The sequence below is a fragment of the Tupaia chinensis genome, unplaced genomic scaffold (assembly GCF_000334495.1).
Source record: "Tupaia chinensis unplaced genomic scaffold, TupChi_1.0 Scaffold146837_1, whole genome shotgun sequence".
Lineage (NCBI taxonomy): Eukaryota > Metazoa > Chordata > Mammalia > Scandentia > Tupaiidae > Tupaia > Tupaia belangeri.
Genome location: NW_006206691.1, coordinates 1,260,861 through 1,267,520, shown reverse-complemented (window position 1 = coordinate 1,267,520; position 6,660 = coordinate 1,260,861).

The window sequence follows — 6,660 nt, the reverse complement described above, 5'->3', positions numbered from 1 at the left end:
AGAAGAGCCTACACGTTTCTGTATTTGCTGCATGGTGTGAGAAGGGAAAATGAAATGGGCAAAATTACAACCAGCATTTATACTCCCTAGAAAGTTTTAACTATAAAGCATGGTAAATATACAGTAAACTTTTTTTTTTTCCTTTTGAACTTGAGAGGGAACCAATTCTTCACTTTGTCAAGTGCAGGAAAAAGAATGGCTTTTTGATGGGCTTGTGCCAGGTCAAGTTAGACAATACCCATACCATTATTGATAATCGTACTGTGATGAAAAAGTAAGTAAATGGAATAATTTTGCTATATCACTTTGAATTTTTTCTAATAAAAAAAATCTCACTAATGTTGAAAGGCAACTGCTATCTAGCAAAACTATTGCTCAAGAGATAGCACAGGTCATTCATACTCACTCTAGTCATGCTTGTTAAGCTTTTAGAACAGCCATTAGGGAATTATTTTTCATTTCTTCAAAATGCACTCATTTAATGAAGGAAAAGACTTCATGACCTTGCCAGAAATAAAATGGTACTGTTTCAGTGTTTTACCAGATGACATAGGAATTTTTTAAAAGAGTTATTTTCTTTAGCTTTATTTATTTAGTTTAATTTGACCAGAGAGGGACAAGTGAGAGAGAAAGAAGAAAAGTGAGAAAGCAAGCTGCTTGGTCTGGGATTTGAACCATGGTTGGGCATGTGGGAATCTAGCGTGCTTAACCACCATGCCACCTGCTGTCCCTGACATAGGAATATTTAAGTCATGAAAGATAGGCGAAGCAACCACTTCCAAAATCCCTGAGAATTTATAAGAAACTTTCTGTAACAGGGCAAAGTAACATTACATTTTCTACTGAGACGTTGGTCCTAAATTCCAAAACTAATCTCTCTTAAAATGTTTGAAAACCATGAAGAATTTAGCTACATTGGATAAGAATAGGTTACCTGAGCTTACAATTCTCTCTGGATATTTCTAGCATAAACCCTATAACTGAATCTGATTGTCACTCTACAACATGAAGAAAGGATGCTGGTGCCAGAAGACAGTCTATTTGCCAGTAGCATCTAGATGAAGCTAGCTTGTCATATACTTCAGGCCTTTATAAATCAGGACAACAGCTCCTGGGACCAAAGACTAGTGGACGATAAAAGGAGAAGTGAGGGTGGAGGGAAATGGAAAGAGAGTGGGAGAGTGTGCTTACGATCTTTCACTTTATATTATCAGTTCTCCCTCCATTGGACAATATGAAATTCTTAAACCTGGACAACATACTGCACTTTTTCTTTCCCCAATTAGGGGAAATAGTAAATAAGGTAGGAAGGGGCCAGCAGTTGGCATAATGGCTATGTTGCTAGACTCCCATGCAGTTGACCGTGGTTCGAGTCCTGGACCTGGTGGCTTAAACTCACACCAGGCGTGTGTGTGTGCCGAAGATCCCAAGGGGGGAATGGAGGAGAGGGGACTGTAGCATGGCCAGCCCTCCAGGGGGTGGTTTCTCATTTTCTGTGTCTATCTCTCTCTTTCTGGTGAGTGCATGTGTTCTAAAATCTTCTCTTAAAAAAAAAAAAGTCAATAAGGCAGGGAAAAAGCTTTGAGATTACCCAAGGAGCTAATTATATGTGTATATGTATGTATGTATATGTATGCATGTATGTGTGTGTGTGTGTGTGTATATATTATGTGAGCTTTATAATTCAGATCACTTTGGTCTCAAAGGGTATGAGAACTAATAACTGATAAACTTCTACATAACAAAATAACAGTCCCCCCAAAATGACCTTAATTATTTGTATTGATAATAATTCCCTTTTCAGGACCAGAAGGTGGTATGGTGATTAAGCCACTGACTCCCATATGGCTGACTGCAGTTCACGTATCAGACTGTGTGGCTTCAAAATCACACCAGGTATGTGTGCTTGTGGGCCCAAAATCTTGAGAGGAGAAATGGAGGAGAAAAGATTGAGGGATTGTAGCATAGTCATCTCCCTGAAGGTGTGACTGCTCACATTCCCTCTCACTGTCTCTCTCCAGCAAGTCCACACATCCTACGGCAAAAAAACTTATAAAAAAAGTTTGAAAAATCAAGACATTGCTTTGTAATTTTTAAAATTATTTATTTATTTTTGCTATAGGGTGTATGCGCTCGCCAGAAAGACAGAGAGACAGAAAGCAAAAATCACCCCCCAAGGGGGATGACCATGTCACAATCTCTTCTCCTCCATTCTCCTCTTGGGATCTTGGGTACGCATGCACATGTGCCTGGCATGACTTTAAGCCACTGAGTCCAGGACTCGAACCGCGGTTGACTATGTGGGAGTCCAGTGACATAGCCATTATGCCAATTGCTGGTCTCCCTTGTTTTTTCTTTAATTTTGGTATAAAAAATTATCATATAATTCCATACTGTAAGCTATAGGGCTCAGAAATGCAAAATTAAAACATTTATGCACATTTACTGCAGGGTTTGATCAGGACAATGGTTTGTGATATCTCTTCTATTCCTCATTGAGAGTAATGGATATGCTATTTCAAAATACAAACCCGTGTTTCTCCTCTGAACGTTTGGTAACTTAATTATTTAACCCTTTGAAATTCTCCATTTGCTTTCACTCCATGTGTATTCCACTACATATATTTAGAGAATATTTTCCCCCTTCTTTTCACACATAGCAGGAACAAGACAACAAAACATGAAATTGTTTTTTATTTTTGTAGTGAGAAGTCTGGTGTGGAGATTGCAGGATTTGCAATTTCAGCATTGTAAGCAAGCATCATTTTACTCGGTAGATTTTAATTGTTGTGAATGGAAAAAATATTTTCTAAACATATGCCAGAATTTGGGACAATATTGATTGTAAAACACGCAGAATATACAACAGAATCTGCAGTAGATATCAATTTGTCTTGGAGAGACTACAGAAAGTCAAACCTTTCTCAACAGCTTCTCTCTATTTTAATATAGCAACTAATGAGACATAATTTTAAAAACTCAAACACAACCACATGAAACCTAATTGACTGAGGCTGTATTTAATGTTTATGTATTTAAATAACATAAAAATATAAATAAAATGGCCTGAGGGACTGCATTAATTGTTGAATATGCAAAAGTTTATAGCTGGTAGTAAAAAATCAAATGACAACTTTTGTAATAGATATAGAATCCCAGCTTTTCTTTAGCTCTTGTTAAAGGTCTTTAATAAGTAGAAGACGATTTCAGCTTTAGGCAATATTGCGGTCGGAATGATTTAGTGATTGTGTGACCCACTGACCTCAAAAAGAAAAGTTACTTCTTTATTGTGATCTCTTACTTAGACATTTTCAACCTTTGTCAGGTATTTCCTAGCCTGAGCTGTCACATTTAAAAAGAATGTCCTAAATATTATCTCTAACAAGTCTATAATTCATCTCCAGTTTTTCCCACTTCTTCAATTTTTAAGTTCAATACTCAGAAAAATGGGTCAGTATCTGAGGTTATGAAGTGTACAGTGAAGAAATCCCCAGAACCTTAAGTTTCTTACAGGCCATACTAATAGCCAGCAATGTAATGGTTATTATCTGCATGCAACAATTTTTTGTGATTATCTTTTTGCTCCCCACCACCAATGGATCAAAGTCCCAGGAGGAAATTATAAGCATATACAAACTGAATTATTTCAAGAGCATTTACAATCTTTTTACAAAGATATATGTAGGTAATAAAGAACAAATGATAGTGGAGTACCTTAGAACTGATGAATGAAGGTTGATATTACACCTAAATAGGGAAATGGAGTGATTTTCCAGAACCTGAAACAGAATGAAGTACTTAGAGGGAGGGTAGCCTCACAGAAATGGAGAAATTTGCCCATGAGATGCAGCCAGGCCAATAAACCTTAGAGAGGGAGCTCAGAAATGAACAAAGTGAGCTCACTCTCCTCCATTGCTCCATCACCTGCTTGTGTTCTCCATCAGCTGACATACCAAGTTGAAACTCTGGTGCCATAGAGTGGAGAATAAGTATGAAGGAGTCTAAAGATGTAATCTATAACACCACATATCCCAATCTAAAAATGCCATAGTCTCTGTGGTAGAGGGTTTTTTTTTTTTTCTCCTAGGAATATGGTGTCGTAATGATTGAAGAGTAAGTATTTGCTATTGGAGGGCATAAAAGCAATGAAAATAGTTATGGATACTGAAGACAATGTGTAACAGGGGTGGGGAGAAGGGAAGAGTATAGAGAAGGAAATTAGGAGAAAAATAGAGAGGCATGACATTTGTGGGACACAGAAATGGCTTATTACCTGTTAATAATAACATGTACAATATTCTTGACTGGTCTGAGAAGTATTTCATGTTGGGTAAATTCTCTTTACAAGCCAAATGATGTATAGTGATTGAATGTTTAAAAAATATTAATAACAAAATATAATAATAATAATAAATCTGAAAACAAAAATGAAAAACTATTTGCTGCAGCTGATGGGTATAGTAATGTCTTTGTCTTGACCGATATAATGGTAATTTATCTGGAAAAAGAAATTTTATATACTGTAAAGATATAGGTGATTAAATGTAATATAAAAATGACAAAACATAAGTCTTTGCTTTAGATTTATAAATAATTGTGTCTTATAATGCATGGTAAGTACAACATATACTTTTTTTGAGAGAGATTATTGTTATAGGGTGCATGTAATCACCAGAGAGAGGGAGACAGAAAGCAAGAAATCGCCCTCCAGGTGAGGTGACCATGTCATAACCCCTTATCCTCCATTCCCAGGACTTTGGGCCCATATGCACATGTGCTCAGTGTGAGTTTTATGCTGCTGGGTCTGGGACTTGAACCATGGTCAACTACATGGAAGCCCAGTGATGTGACCATTACACCATCTGCTGGTGCCAGCATAATAATTTTTAACTCTCTCACCCTCTCAATCCCAGTCTGACACTCACATCATCTTTTACTGTTCTAGTTTTCAACCCGACTTTCCTGTCTAACTCTTTTGATGACATGTACTGGGGACATTGTTTAATTTAGGCATGGTGTTAGGTCTAAGTGTGTGAGTAAGGAGATGAACATGACCCAATCTCTGCCACTGCGCTGTTTGATAGTTAAGATAAATATATAGATGAAATTCTTCAGTATTATAGGACAACAAGAAAGATATGAACAGAGATCCCAGACCATCTACAGAATTGTCTAATTAGTAGCCATGTTTCACAGAAAAAGAAAGGATTGAATGTACTTTCAATACAATTTTATTTTAAAATAATTAATAAAATGTAAGTAAATGGTACTGGGACCAGCAGTTATCGTAATGACTATGTCGCTGGACTCCCACGTAGTTGACCACGGTTCGAGTTCCGGACCCGGTGGCTTAAACTCACGCCAGGCGCGTGTGCGTGCGGGCCTAAGATCCCAAGAGGAGAATGGAGGAGAAGGAATTGCGGCGTGGCCATCCCCCCTGGAGGGTAATTTTTTGCTTTCTGTCCCTCTGTCTCTCTCTCTCTGTCTGGTGAGCGCACACGCCCTATAGCAAAAACCTCTCCAAAAAAAAAGTAAATGGTACCTTATTGAAGTTAGAATTTGCCTATAAAGTCATATGCAAAAAAATACAGATCGGCCATGTTGGCTCAATTACATAACCTCCAAAAAATGTAGATCTAATCTGAGGTTTGTTAATGTGACTCCATACTGGAAAGATATATCCCATGTTCATATGCTTAAACTTGTGAGACTTCAAGACTAGGGTAAGATTCCAGAGTAGTATAATTTTCCTAAGTCATTTTAAGAACTCTCTTAGGAGAAAATGTGCAAGCGCTTTCCAAACAAGTGCTTTCTTGCATACTCCAACATTTGGTACATAGATTTCATGTTTAGATTTTTACACTATTAGCATAACATGAAGAAAGGATGGTGGGGACCAGCAATTAGCATAGTGGCTATGTCACTGGACTCCCATGTAGTCAACTGGGTTGAGTTGTCGAGTTCTGAACCTGGTGGCTAAAACTCATGCCGGGCACGTGTGTGTGCATGCCCAGGATCCCTAGAGGAGAATGGAGGAGAAGGGATTGAGGTGTGGCCATCCCCCCTGAGAAGTGGTTTCCCGCTTTCTATCTCTCTGTCTCTCTCTGTCTTTCTGGTGAGCGCATGTGCCCTATAATGAAAACCTCTCCAAAAAAAGAAAAAAGAAGAAGAAAGGATGGTGCATTATGAAAACATAAAATGTGTGTGTGAGTGTGTATGCATGCACAAGTGCACATGAGAGCAGAGGAGTGTTAATTGTAGATTTTAAGTACTGGAATTGTGATAGAGTTGCTAAAATTTTAAAAATCAATTATATATATTCTGAGTCATAAATCAGAGTTCTGTTTGTTTTATCAAAATGTGATATTATTCACAGAATGAAATATAAAACAAAGACAACCGAACAATAGGAGAATTTATTGGGGAATCAATAATGTCAGTACCATGGAGAGTGGCATACACGCCTTAATCATTTGATTGTATGTCCTAGGATTTTCTGTTCCTGACCCTATTTTCAGCAATTTAGTAGACCCTATACAATTTCTTTCTTCCATAAGTGAGAGGTTTCATCTATAAGATAATAAAAATGGATTTTTAAATTTGTTTTTGGCACTAGACATCCTTATTTATTGTACAGGAGCCCACTATTCAAGTAACAGC